Genomic DNA, 15,853 nt, shown 5'->3' with positions numbered 1-15,853 from the left:
AAAGTAATAATAGTGAATATCTTGGATCAGGATGGAGTGGTTATTGCATAAAAAGAGCACAAGAAAGTTTCTGGGATTTGGGAGTGCTCCTTTAAAAAAAAAAAAATGTTTTGTTTTGTTATTTTTATTGATTTCAGAGAGAGGAAGGGAGAGGGAGAGAAACATCAGTGATGAGAGAGAACCATCAATCAGTGACCTCTTGAATTCCCTTTATTGGGGATTGAGCCCGAAGCCCGGGCATGTGCACTGAAATAAAATCGTGATCTCCTGGTTCATGAGTCTGTGCTCCAATACTGAGCCACACTGGCCAGGTGGGAGTGCTCCTTTTTTAAAAACCAAGATAAAAATTACAGGGATGTGTTCATTTTGTGTGTTTTATCTGCTGCATGTGTTTGAGCTTAGAACTTTTCTGTTTATAGGTTATGCGTTAAAAGGTGAAATATTATAGTAAAAGTTATTATACTAACCAAAAGTCTACTAGATAATTTAAAATCTGATCTAAAATTCAGATTCTTTCCCAAGCTTCCAGTAACACAGTCTCAGATGTGAAAATGGGGGCAATATGCAACTCTCATCTGAAGGAAAGTCTGCCTGTCTCTCCTCTTGCCTTCCCTAAAACTGATTAATATTTTGCAGAGGATAAAGTCTAAAGTTCATCCTCACCTTCTGTGAATGCAAGGTTCTGGTGTCAATTTCAGGACAAATGTTGTTACTTAACATTCTATTAATAAAAGTGAAAATGAAAGCAAGAGCAGGGCTACTTTGAAAGCAAACTAATTCTAAGAAATCAGCTGCTTGTTCTTCTGACCAATAAAGTCAGTGTTTATGTCGGGAAGCAAAAAGAGCTCCAGAAACATTTGAGTGTTTTCATGAACTTTGTGAACAGAAGTTCTTGCCAATCCTCTGAATCACTTTCCAGATAAGCTAAAGTTCTTTATTGCATGCACATAGACTTGGAACGGTCTGTCTGAATAACTTAATTAGTTGTATGTAGAGTAGAAGTCTAACTTTTAAAAAATCATATAATTAATAAGGTGTAGATAAAAATCCTACAACATGTATACTAAAATTAACAGTATTTCTGGGTCACTAAAATAATTAAAGTTATTTTTATAGTTTTGTGTGTATTATGAATTTATTTTTAATGAATGTGATTTTTTTTCAACATAAAAGTACAGATATATGATAAAATATTTTCCATTTTAAAAAAGAAAATCTTTTTTTTTTCACTTTTGCAAGTCAATGGGTATTTAGTGGTCAGACAAGTATTTAATAAGCACTGACTACAACCAGAATTCTGTCTCCCATTTGGACATAACTGGGTATATTTAATGTCTTTTATATTAAGTGGGTCATATAGGAAAGTGGCTTGGAATGAGCAGTTGTATTGGTCCTGATGGTTTGTACAAAAGCTGGGCATTTGATAGACTTGCAGGGACCAAAAAAAATATTTTATTCTGGTGAGTAAATAAGGAGGCAAAACTTCATGAAAATAGCAGGTTGGGACTGGGACAAATTATTATTATTTTTTCCATGTGACAATTTAAATGACATAGTTTCTACATCTTTTTTTTTTCACTTTACAATAAATGTTAGAAATTTACTCATTTTAGTAAAAGTAGTATTTTCCTTCTTTATTTTCGTGATAGTGGAGTATTCTTCTATACATATATCCCATGGTTTACATTATTAGTTCCTGACAGATGATTTTAGAGTTGTTTCAATAATTTGCAGTTTCAATAACACTGCAATTAACATCCTAGTACATATGTCATCTTTCTCTAGAGCAAATATATCTAAGATAGATTCCTGTATGTGGAATTGCTGGGTCAGAGCTTTAGGTGCATTTAAATTTTTGATATGTAATTGTAAAATTTGCACTGTCACTAGGAAATATGGAAGATTCCCCAAACCCTTGCCAACCCATTGTCCTAGCAAATGTTTTATTTTTTGCTAATACTAGAAGTGAAACAGGTAACTCATAGTTTTAACTTGCACATCGCCTTATTATCAGTAAGTGTAAAGAAACATCTTTATTTTTTAATATGGTCACTGCTCTTTTTCTCACTGATATGTGAAGAGCTCCTTATAGCATAAAGAAATTATTTCTTTGTCTGATATGAATGGCAAACGTTTTCTTCACTTGCCATTTAACTTTTTGTTTTATTTTTTTCGTGTGTAAATACAGCAGCTATCACTTCTTTTTTTAGTTAGAGGTTTTTTAAATATGTTTTTAATATGTTTTTATTTTAGAGAGAGAGGAAGGGAGAAGGATAGAGAGATAGAAACATTGATGAGAGGGACATTGATTAGCTGCCTCCTGCACGTGCCCTGACCAGGAATCAAACCAAGGACCTTTTGTTTCATAGGTTGATGCTCAACCACTGAGCCACACCAGCTGGGCTATCTACTTACATCTGTATCTGTATCTATATCTATATAAATATCTAATTTTTATTCCTCACCCAATAATATGGTTATTGATTTTAGAGAGAGGAAGGAAGAGAGAGAGAAAAAAAAGCATTGATGTGAGAGAGAAACATCAATCAACTGCCTCCTGTATACCACCAGGGATCAAACCCACAGCATTTGGTGGATGGGTAGATGTTCCAACCAACTGAGCCACCCAACCAGAGCTTCCATATTTTTAAAAAGAATTTTATTATTTTATATAAGTGAATTTATTAAATCTTTTCTTTTATGTCTTTTTTCTTATCACACTTAAAAGTGGTCTCTTTATACAAAACTGTTTTTTTAAAAAGCTCAAGTATTTTTTCTAAGTTTTTAGTTCAATTTTTTCATGTTTCACTTTGATCCATCTGAAATTTATGTAGGTATAAGAAAATCTCCAACTTTATATTTTTCAAATGGCTACCTGTAATCCAAATATTATTTACATAATATTTCATAATTCTTCACTAATGCTTAATACCAACTTGATCACGTACTAAATTTTCATGTGAATTTGAGCCCTCTTATAACTTTCAAGTCTTTGATTACTGTTTAAATGTTTAGATGTCAGTACCATTGTGCTAATTTTTTGAAATGTTTTATCATATGATTACTGTTGAGTCCCTCTACATTTATTATCTTTGTTTCAAAATTGCATTGGAACTTCTTGCTTTTTAATATATATATATATATATATATATATATATATATATATATATATAGTTCCAGTGCAATATTATATCCTATCTAATAAAAGAATAATATGCAAAGTGACCATCACTCCAACACAGAAGATGGCTGCCCCCATGTGGTCAAAGACGACTGCCCCCATGTGGACACAAGATGGCCACCACAAGATGGCCAGCAGGGGAGGGCAGTTGGGAGGGACCAGGCCTGCAAGGGAGGGCAATTGGGGGTGATCAAGCCTGCAGGGGAGGGCAGTTAGGGGTGACCAGGCCAGTAGAGGAGGGAAGTTGGGGGCAACAGGGCCTATAGAGAAGGGAAGTTGGGGGGGACCCAGGCCTGCAGGGGAGGGCAGTTAGGGATGACCAGGCCTGCAGGGAAGGGCAGTCAGGGGCAAACAGGCTGGCAGGGGAGCAGATAGGGGGTGATCAGGCTGGCATGCAGAAGCAGTTAGGGGCAATCAGGAAGGCAGGCAGGCGAACAGTTGGGAGCCAGTAGTCCTGGATTGTGAAAGGAATGTCCAACTGCCCTACCTGGATTGTGCCTAATGGGCAGTCAGACATCCCTTGAGTGCCAGAAACCAACCATTGTCTCACTAATAGAAAAGATGTAAAAGGCTGGTCAACCTTGAAGCTCTGAAAGGTCAGAGCCAACCACTCCCTATCTAATTGAGACAATGGTAACTGAGGCAACTTCCCCATCTTGTAATCATGTAAATCCTTACTGGTATGATAATCCACTTATTACCTGCCTAAGGGCTATGGGTGTATCCCAAACCTGCTTAAGGGTAATGGGTGTATCCCATAGTCTCAATAAAAGGCATAGCAAGGCCAGAACCTAGCAGTAGTTCTCCCACTAGAGTTGGACTACCGCCTGGCCCCCATATCGCCAAATTAATTTGCTTCTAGTCTCTTTTAATTTGCGTGCAGCCCTTCTCCAGAACTTGAACCCTGAACCAGAACCCTGAACCACGCGAGATGTGAAAGGGTCTCCCACACTTGAGGGGTCCCAGATTGGAGAGGGTGCAGGCTGGGCTGAGGGACACACCCCCTTCTGCACAAATTTCATGCACCAGGCCTCTAGTATATATATATTTTTAAATAATATTTCTATTTCCAAAAAATATTTTGCCATATTTATTTGAATCATATCAAATGTATTCACTCATTTATGAAGATTGATATATTTATATCTATGCAGTTTTACACATTTTTGTTTCTTTCAGCCACATTTTAGTAGTTCATATGAATCTCATCTACTCCTTGATAAATTTATTCTAAAATATTTTACTTGACCCTGGCTGGTTTGGCTGAATGGATAGAGCATTAGCCTGCAGACTAAAGGGTCCCAGGTTTGATTCTGGTCAAGGGCACATGCCTGGGTTGCAGGCTCAATCCCCAGTAGGGGGCATGCAGGAGCAGCTGATTAATGATTCTCTCTCATCGTTGATGTTTCTCTCTCCTTCCCTCTCCCTTTCTCTATGAAATAAATATATATATATTTTTTAAAAAATAAAATGAAGTATTTTATTTGTTTTGATGATATTGTAAATTTGGTCTGTCTTTGATTACATTTTCTAACTTTCTTCCCATTTCCTTAAATTAATTATTTCAATCAAAATGCAATTTGTTTTCTCTAATACAGTCCCTGATAATTCTTAGAAATTATGGTTTACTTTTAAAATTTCCATTGAATAAAGAAAACACAAGATAGATTGTAAAAGTGAGCCACAACATTAAGCTATTAAAACAGAAGAAGCTTCATTTTATAATTTATTAACAGTAATTCTAAAGCCTATTTTATTTTTGTGCTCAGTACACCAACTATCTTAGCAGTACCATATAGTCCCATAGTGAACACACTGCCACCTTCATCAAGGGACTATCCTATCTAATAAAAGGGTAATATGCAAATTAACCATCACTCCATTACAAAGATGGCTATGCTCAGTCTCCTCAGCCCTGTTATTAGAGTGTCTGGTCCTGTCAGCCCCGCTGTGGGGAGCAATGGGTGAGCAGTGCAGGTGGATCTGCCCTCAGACGGATCCAGCCATGCTGCTTGCCTGCTGCTGGAGTGTCCAGTCTTGTCAGCCCTGCCACTGGAGTTCCCAGTCCTTTCAGTTTCTGTGACCCCTGTACCAGAAGTGGAAGCCGAGAGCGCGGGGAGCACTAGGAATGCTGGGAATCGTGGTTCTGGTGGCATGCACTCAAGGGAAGTGAGCCTGGATCAAGTTACTGTTGTGGCTGGGGGATGGAGAGAAAGCAAAGGTGAGAGACATAAGTATAGTCAGAGTGTTGAGGAAAAATTAAAAGAAAGATATCCTGCAACTTCTAGGAAAAAAAAGAGCTCTATTATTCTGTGAGCACCAAACCAGACTGGGCTGGGGTCTCAGACAATTCACTCATATGATTGCAAAGACAGACAGAAACTTCATGTAGCCAGGCAGATACAATGCACGACATGCATGTTTTCACGGAAGAGGACTTAACAGCACCGATTGCTATACACCCTTTGGTAAGTCACCTTTTTGGTGCCCATCTGTGTTAGTTAATTGCCATAATCAAGAGTAAAAATTAAAACTTTTCTGTCTCTATGACAAGCAGGCCCTTACAGCTTGGAGCAAGGCAACTATCTATAATAATAAAAGTGTAATATGAGGGACGATCAGGCAGGCAGGCAGAAGCAGTTAGGGGTGATCAGGCAGGCAGAGTTGTTAGGGGTGATCAGGCAGGCAAGCAGAGTGATTAGGGACAATCAGGCAGGCCAACAGGCCAGCAGGCAAGCAGTTAGGAGCCAGCAGTCCTGTATTATGAGAGGATGAAATCAGGGCTGAAGGACTGACCTCCCCCCTACCCCCCATGCACAAATTTCATGCACTGGTCCTCTAGTGATGACAATAAGCTTTAATTGCATTAGTTCTTTCAATCTCCTGCTTTCTTTAAGTTGATATATCTGTTACTTTATTCCTTAGATTTCTTTCTAAATCCTTCAGTAAGCAGTTCTTCTTGGACTTCCAAAAAAAGAGTTCACTCTTAAAAATCTCCAATTATCCCAAGAGTTGGGATTTTGTATTTATCATGGTCAGCAGCTAAGCATGTGTATCTACTTCTCTATTACCTTAGAGTACATTTTCACAAGGTCATCCAATATTTCCATATGTGTGAACGTAGATACTGGGAATATCCATGATTTGGACATTATTAAGATTCCTTCATCATCTTCTCACTGGGGCTGGGGAGCTGGTTAATAGGTGAGTCCTGTAAACTATCCCTGTAAAGTGTCAGTCAAATGATGCTCTTTGAGAGGTAATATGAGTATGATGCTAATTAATTCTCAATCCCAATAGAGGTCACAATCCCAAAACAAATGAAATAGAATAGAATGCTGGTCCTATAGAGAAAATGAATTATCAAGCTCCATGTTGGATCAAAGAAAGAATTTTCTTCCGTGCCTTTTAGGTTGATGCAGACAGATCTAGAAACAAACACAACTTTTGGGCTTTCCACATCGTGTATTTCATATTAGGGCAAATCTGATACATTGAAGAGTCAATGGATCTATTTTATATTTTTTGATTGTTGTAGCAAACGTCCTATTAAATGGCTATCCATAGAACAAGAAGACTAAACGCCTATGCAGTTGGTGCACAAGGAAACCATCCTAACACTACCACTTATTCTTCTTTTCCCAAACCATGCTTTTGCCATGTTTCAGTGAGTCAGTTACTCCAGAAAATCCCATGTTAAGGAAAAACTGGATTCAAGAGTCCCCAAGACCAGCCCTCCAGTTCAATGATTTCTAAAATGACACTCAGAACTCTTGTAAAGTTTTATTCATAGATTTATTCCTAGAGGAACAACAGTTCATTACAGTGAAAGGCTAGAAATTAAAGCCAAACAAAGCAAAAGGGGCATAGCTTGAAGTCCAGGAAAGGCCAGGCACAGACTTCCAATTGTCTTCTCCCAGAACAGCATCTAGTTCTCTCAGAAACCACGTGTGACAACACATATGGGATATTGGCAACCGGGACAGCGCACCCAAGCCTTCATATCCAGTATTATAATTGGAGTCAGTCAGGTAGGTGTGGAGGGCTCAGTGGCTGACTTTAGTTACTTAGACTCCACTCCCTTTGTAACCAGACAACCAAGGGGTCCGGGCTGCCTGTCACTATTTCAGCCAATTAAGCAGAGATGGGATTGAATCATATATGAGCTTTTATTCCAATGATGCTGGCAGTATGGGAGACCAGCCACAAAAATCTGCTCTCCACCCCACCACAATCAAACTGCTTATATTGGGTAGAAGGACAAGATTACATGGGAAAGTAGGAATTACAAGTGTGGGAAAGTAGGCGTGGGATAATCATTACAGGTCATGAGGGCTGGAGGGGAATCACAGAGAGGGTGCGCCTCCGGGTACCCTGAGGGGACCAGATTACAGGTAATAGGGGCTGGGGGTTGTAAAGAGCAGGTGCCTCCAGGACTAGGTGCTATGACATTGTAAATCTTTCCATAATGTCAGGCAGTTCTCAGAAGGAGGATGACCGCATTTCGATGTTAGCTTCCATGTCCTGGGGCGTACAGCTTTCAGCGAGGTTAGAATATGTTTTCTCTAATCAAAAAAGAGCAATCATAGCTAACAGAGCATGATTAAAATTTAAGTTAATTTCTAATATTCTATTTCTGCCCCTAACATGAACACATGAGACATAGTAAAGAACTTGGAACAGTCCAAGAATATGTGGCTGAACCTCCATTCTCTTCCCTAGGAATCCACTCTCAAAGCTCCTGTTTGCTACTTCATGTTGAACTTCATTCTGCTTAAGTTACTCATTGGGATAAAGGCCCATTTATCTAATTCAAACATATGTCTCCAATTACCTGGCTTTCCAAAGGGCAAAGCAGACCAAGGAATGATTCCCATTATTTCCTGTAACATTTGGGGAATTTCAAGGACTAGCTGAGGCCATGCTGTGTCGCTGTCTCATTCCTCACAGCATGACTTTTGCAGAAATGACCTCTCCTGGATGGTACTTCAATCAGAGATAGAACTGCGTATATCACCTCCTATAACCTCGTTGCCAAATGCAAGACTATCCAAAAAGCTTATATGAGTGTAATAGATTTCACTGAAAATGGGAGAGGACATCTTTTGCCCTATGATTTCTTTGCCCATCATGGTTTTGAAGGGAACCATGAGCTCTTCAACCCACCGAAGCCCAGCCCCTTTTTACCTTGCTGGTTCCTCCTTCCTCTCCCTATCCTAGTCCATCCTTAACTCACTACCTTGCTTTTAGGAGCAATTAAACTTTCCTAACAAAGCACTGGGCACCATTTTTTTATTGCTGAGGTTTTTGCTGACAATTACATCCTTGTATTCTCCCCTCTTCTCCGACAGACATTAATGAATTTTGAAAACACACACATTTTCCTCTCTATCAAGAACTGGGGGTCAGCCCTGGCCAGTATGGCTAAATTGGTTGGAGCAACGTCTCAGGCGTGGAAGAGTTGTGGGTTTGATTCCCGGTAAGGGCACATACCCAGTTGTAGGTTCTATCCCAGGTTTGGGCACATTTGGGGGGTAGTTCTTTTTCACATCAATGTTTCTATCTCCCTCTCCTTTTCTCTCTCTCTCAAACTAATTTTTAAGAGGACATTGGAGGTCAAATGTTAAAATAATAAACCTTTCTTTTATCTTTTTGTAATATGGTATCCCAATACCTATTCTGCTGTAAGAAAGAAGGAGGCTGTGTGTGAACAACTCTAAGAGTGCAAATAGTGCCCAGACACTTTTGTTTAGGAAACTCTACGGTAAATTGAACCGCAGGAAAACAGGTGCGTGCAGTGAAAATTCAATTCCCCGTAGCACTCTAGAGTTTTAGTCAAGTTCCCAAACAAGCAGCAGTTGCACTTCCATGAATTTTTTGCCCATGAAATGCAAGTGCACCCCAGTGGAAGAATGTGGAGTCCAAAGAGAGTGTGCAAAACACGTTAGGGAGAGAGCTTTAATTGTCTGAACACTTTTACACACTCTGATATGGATTTAGAGCGTCAAAACCAGGCTCAAGGATTGTTCCTACAGAAAGGCAGCTGGTTTTTTGGAAATGAGCCTGTTATAAAAGTAGCTCTTCACTGCTTTCAGTTTCAATATGAATTATGTTTCCAGGAAATGGCATTTCCAGTGCCCTCGCATAACCTAAGACAGTTGTCGGCAAACTCATTAGTCAACAGAGCCAAATATCAATAGTAAAAAGATTGAAATTTCTTTTGAGAGCCAAATTTTTTAAACTTAAACTTCTTCTAACGTCACTTCTTCAAAATAGACTTGCCCAAGCCATGGTATTTTGTGGAAGAACCACACTCAAGGGGCCAAAGAGCCACATGTGGCTCACGAGCCACAGTTTGCCGACCACGGACCTAAGAGATTGTTTTTCTGGCTGGGAAGCCTTTAGATTAGATCATTTTAAAACCTACTTACTGTTCAGCTTAAACTCATACAGTGATATATATATCCTATCTAATAAAAGAGTACTATGCAGATTGATCATCACTGCAACACACAATATAGCTGCCCCCATGAGGTCAAAGATCCTGCCCCCATGTGGACACAAGATGGTCACCACAAAATGGACAGCAGGAGAGGGCAGTTGGGAGGCACCCGGCCTGCAAGGGAGGGCAGTTGAGAGGGACCAAGCCTTTAAGGGAGGGCAGTTGGAGGTGATCAACCCTGCAGGAGAGGGCAGTTAGGGGTGACCAGGCCGGCAGAGGAGGGAAGTTGGGGGCAAACAGGCTGGCAGCAGAGTGGTTAGGGGGTGATCAGGCTGGCAGGCAGAAGCGGTTAGGGGCAATCAGGAAGGCAGGCAGGCAAGCAGTTGGGAGCCAGCAGTCCTGGATTGTGAGAGGGATGTCCGACTGCCCGGGCAGTCGGACATCGCTCAAGGGGTCCCATATTGGAGAGGGTACAGGCTGGGCTGAGGGACAACCCCCTTCCATGCACGAATTTCGTGCACCGGGCCTCTAGTATATATATTATATTTTACTAAAGCTGGGGTAGGGGACAATGACTGTAATGGTGTGAAATTTGAAGAGAAGAAGAGGAAAAACATTGTATTTAAGGGTTCCAGAACCTCTCATTGTTGTTTTCTAGAGCAAATATATAGCACTAAGTATTTTATTCATTTGTCTGTTTATTTATTTATTTACTTATTTATAGCATTTTGAATCTTTAACACCAGGCTGGTAATTTTAAGAAGCTGCGAGTTCACCTATTTTTAGGTCTGAAGGCATGGTCAGTTTGGGCAGTTCTAATACATGTTCACACAGTAGACACTATGAGTTTATTAAAACAAATTGTTTTGTCACTTTTTTTCTACCCAAAGTCCTAAAGCCTTAAGAGCTTTCATTCTCAATACCATGGCTGCAGGTTCCTACACAATCAGGCCTGCCCCTCTCCTCATCACATGTTCTCTCAGCTTCAGCACATGGACCTTCATTCAGATACCAAACACACCCAACTCTTCACCAATCAGGACTTTTGTACACAAACTCTCCTCTGTCTGAAATTCTTCCCTCATTTTTCCCTAGCTGTGTTCACCAAAAATGCATCTTACCTCTCATTTTTCCTGAGAAGGATTGCTGACTGCATAATCCAAATTCAGTCTCCTCTCTACACTTAGTCATAGCGCTCTGTATGCTTCCTTTACAATGCTGATTAGGCATTCAAATATTACATTTGCTTGTATAACTTGTTTTAATGTCTTCTCTCTGAGATAAAAAATAATGCCTGAGCACAGGGACCATGGCTGCTGTGCTGATCATAGAATCCTCAATGCCTCCCCAATGCCTTCCCCAGTGCTCAGCATTGGTCAATAGTCAGTGGTCAGTGCATATTTATTGAGTGATTAAATGCAGTCATGTTCAAAAATACCCTCTCAGAGGGAAGACAGGGGTTGGGAGGCGGGGAGGAGAAGAGATCAACCAAAGAACTTGTATGCATATATGCATAACCCATGGACACAAACAATAGGTTGGTAAGGCCTGGGCTGCAGGCGGGTTAGAAGGGTCAGTCAATGGGTGGACATATGTAATACTTTCAACAATAAAGTTTACAAAAACAAAAGTACCCATTTTATGTCAGTCAGGACTACATTTGAATTTTTTCTGTATTGTAACCTTGTAAAAATTATCAAAATTCAATAATAATAAACAAAACATGAACTGATGAAGGTGAGTTTTTGTAAATACTATATTTGTTGTCATTGTTGTTGTCATTATCATCACCATTATCGTTATTATCAGCATCACCGTATATGTTAGGTTTGTCTTTGATGGTTTTGTCACTAAAACAAAGCCCCTATCTCTAAGCAAGAAATGTATTATGCAAACCAAGGAACTTTAGAGAGTGTGCTTACATTTGCTTTGTATTAATATTGTGGATTTGTATTTTATTCTGGGTTAAATTATTTACTTAGTATCATTCTGAATAAAAAATAAAAAACATATATCCTAAGAAACTGGAAACACCAATAAGAAAGGATATATGCACCCCTATGTTCATAGCAGCACAATTTACAATAGCAAAGATTTGGAAACAGCCTAGGTGCCCATCAGCAGATGACTGAATCAGAAAACTATGGTACATCTACACAATGGAATACTATGCTGCCATAAAAAAGAAGGAATTCCTACCATTTGCAGCAACTTGAATGGAATTGGAGAACATCATGCTAAGTGAAATAAGCCAGTCCATGAAAGAAAAATACCACATGATCTCACTCATTTATAGATAATAAAGAAAATTATAAGCTGTTGAACAAAGAGATAGATACAGAGACAGTAAAGCATCAAACAGAAGGTCAAATTACAATGGGAAGGTGAGGGAGAGGTGGGGGAGATAAGAGATCAACCGAAGGACTTGTATGCAAGCATATAAGCATAACCAATGGACACAAAACTCTGGGGGGTGAGGGCATGTATAGGAGTGGGGGGGGGCAATGGTAAGATATGTACACATATAATATCATAATAAAAAAATGAAAAAAATATATTAAAAAAAAATTTAATAAAGTAGCACACACTTCCTTACTCATTTATTAAGCAACAACAATGACAAAAGACTGAGACCTGAGAAAGTACAAGTGAGTCAGTAGTTTCAATTATGTTACTTTTATCTTCTCCACAGTGTAGGGCAAGTTAAATATATCCTTACTAATAAAAGCCTAAGTGGTCATCATGCTGTGATGCCCTCACGTTGTCATGCTGTATGTGCAGTTGGGCGGGGCTGGGCTTGACGCTGCGTTCACTGCATGGAGGGGTCCCCCAGCTCCACATGGCAAGGAATGCCTGGGGGTCTGGCAAGGCCTGCCTTGGGGGTCCCCTGGCTCTGCACGGTGAGGCCTGCCTGAGGGTCCTAGGGGTCCTAGGGGTCCTGGGGGTCCTGGGAGTCCCACCTCCTGGCTCCATACGGCAAAGAGGCGGGACCCCCTTCTCCAGCCTATCTCTTTGGGGCAATCCATTGAGGAGCCCCGGATGGGTGGGTGGGGCCTACCTCTTTGGGGCAATCGATTGCAGGGCTCCGCACTGTGACAGGGCATAGGCCAGGCTGGGGGATGGCCCACCCCCCCGACCCCGAGTGCATGTATTTCATTCACCAGGCCTCTAGTTTTGAGATAAAGAAGATATCTACCTTAGGCATTGTTAAGTGGCACCTTCTTCCATACTTTTCTCTTTAGACTCTGGAATATTTATTATGAGAGTGGGATGTGATTTTATAGAGATAGTTTTAATTATTCAAGCTTGGTAACTCCTAAAGGTGGTGATTTGGCCCCAGCTGACATTTAGCAATGACTAGAAACATATTTGGTTGTCACAACTGGGTTGTTTAGCAGAACAGATGCTATAGCACCCAGTGTTTAGAGGTCAGGGCTGCCTATTAAACATCCTACAATGCCCAAGATAGCTCCCACAAAAAAAGAATTTTCAAGCCCAAAATGTCAAGAGTGCTAAGGTTGAGAAATGTTTTGTGGAGCAATGAAGAGAATGAAGCTTCTGCTTGCAACAAGGATGACTGTCACAAACAAAACATTGAGCAAAGAACTCAGAAAAGAGTACATGAAGTTGTGTTATATGAAGTTAAGAAACAGACTAAACTTTGCTTGGTGATAGAAGTCAGAGCAGTAGTTAATCATGGGTAAGCAGAAGTAGAAACATTACTGGGATTAAAGTAATGTTTTATATTTTTATCTGGGTGGGAATTGCAAAGAAGCATTTATTTGTAAACTAGAAGCCCAGTGCATGAAATTTGTGCACTTGGGGGGTCCCTCAGCCCGGCCTGCACCCTCTTGCAGTTTGGGAGCCCTTGGAGGATGTCCGACTGCCAACTTAGGTCTGCTCCCCAGTTGGACATCCTTAGTACTGCCGCAAGGCGGGAGAGGCTCCCACCACCACCACTGCACTTGCCAGCCATGAGCCCAGCTTCTGGCTGAGTGATGCTCCCCCTGTGGGAGCGCACTGACCACCAGGGGGCAGCTTCTGCATTGAGCATCTGCCCCCTGGTTGTCAGTGTGTGTCATAGAGACTGTTGTTCTGCCATTTGGTCGATTTGCGTATTAGCCTTTTATTATATAGGATAATAGGTACCTGTGTACTAGAGTCTCCAGTAGACTTTGAGCTTCCTCTGTAACTTTGGCTCTTGCTGGCCTTCAGACTAGAATTGGAACATCAGTTCTCCTGGGCCTGCTGGCCCACCTTGCAGGTTTTTAGACTTGATAACCTCCATAATTATTTCAGCCAGTTCCCTTCAATAAATTTCTTTCTATATATACGGTATATACACATCCCATTGGTTCTGGGTTTGTTTGTTTGCTGTTTTGTTTTCTTTGTTTGTTTGTTGTAGAACCCTAACTGCTACACAAGGTCAAATTTTGGAATTAACAATAACATTTTCACTTAGGAAAATTGCCATTACACATTGAATTCTTTGCCCATCACAGTTTCTTTTTTGTATTGTGAGCCCTTCTTCTACAACTCCTACACAAATTCTCTTGAACCTCAATGAAGTATATATCCATTTTTCTCACCACTTTTCACCTTTCCCATGTCCCCTAACCTTCTTAGATTCCTTTGTTCTGAAATGCAAGCTCTCCTGCAAACACATGTTTTCAGCTCTCTTCTGAATAGTCACTTTGCCTAAAGTCAACCCTTCCTAGGATGTTCATTATTCTGACCAATCTCTTAAAAACTGGGGAAAATGAGATGGATTACTAAAGTCCAGAGTTCTCCATTGAAATAGGTGAAGCAACTGTTAAGACTATGGCTAAACTTCCCATCCTTCCCAGACCCATTTCCTTCCACATTCTATTATAAGTGCTTATCCCAGGAGTTTTCCCTAATAAACAATTTACATGCAAATTTCCATCCCAGAATTTGCTTTCTAGGGATTTCAGTCAGTAGTAGATTGTACCCAGAGAGCTCTGAAAATTAAATTTCTGCAAAGGGGTTCTAGATCTAGATAATTGGCTGCCTGGATGACAGGAACCCCACCAGTGTGGGCTGGTAGTAGACATATATAGACCATGGCACAATGTAGGTATGCAAATATTAATTTTTATACTGGTGCTGTTTGCTATTAGTGCCTCAGTTTGATCATCTTACAAGCCTTTGCATCCATCCATCTATTGCTGTGCGTGTTCATTGCTAAAAAGCTCACAGCTGCTCTTTTCTTCGGAGAATTTTTCTTAGCATTGTAGCTGCTCTGCTCAAGATGGATGGCCCTCACATAATGCCTAATGGGGTACAAATGTCTAGCACTTTGCTTCAAGGAGAGACAAACTCTCATGCTATTTGTGCTACAGAGATCTCAGTGGATCAGCTTGAAGACATTTTTGCCTGCAACCATAGCCTCTTTTCATTCTTATTTTCTTGCCCTCTCCCACTTCCCTTAGACCCCTTCTATGGAAAGCACACCCTCAATAAATCACATGAACACAAACCCATCACCAAGGCTCTGCATCTAGAGAGTCTGACATAAGACAACTAATCCTCCCTTGTGGTTTGGTACAGGTAAAATTCATGTGACGTTTGTTAGTGTGCTTTGCAAAAAAACAACAACATATTCTACTATTGTTGGGTGTAGGGTTCTACATTCATACATCTGGCCAAATTTGTTCATCTTTTAAAAATATTCTCTAACTTTACTTGACATTTTTCATATTATATTTTTTATTTACTGTGATGTGTGGAAATCATTTTTATGTCTCCCAAATAAAAATTAAAAACTTGCTCTGTTCTTTAATTGACTACATTATAAATGGCAATATTTAGACTTAAATCATGAAACTCAAAATTACTCACCTTATTCTCCTCAAAACAATTCAAGGGGCTTCTAATACTTGATCTATATCCAGACTCTTCCTGAATTATTTTATCTCCTCTCTTTAATACAGAGTACATTATTATGATGTTTTTATTAAATTAATATTTATTGTATCCATATCCACTGATGTTTTGGATCTGCATTTACTATTGTACTGAAGACTTTATATTTAAGCTATTTTTATTTTTGCCTAAACTAAAACATTTAGAACTTTCTTGACTTATTCAAGAAAAACTCTCCTCCGAATATAAATTTTGCACCCATTTTGAAAGTTATTTTTTCCTGCCATACATCTAGGTTAAAAATGATATTTCACTACCTTACATTCTCTCTCTTGCACTATTGT

The sequence above is a fragment of the Cnephaeus nilssonii genome, assembly GCF_951640355.1.
Source record: "Cnephaeus nilssonii genome assembly, chromosome: 7".
In the NCBI taxonomy this organism is placed as follows: Eukaryota; Metazoa; Chordata; class Mammalia; order Chiroptera; family Vespertilionidae; genus Cnephaeus; species Cnephaeus nilssonii.
This window is presented reverse-complemented; position numbering follows the sequence as displayed.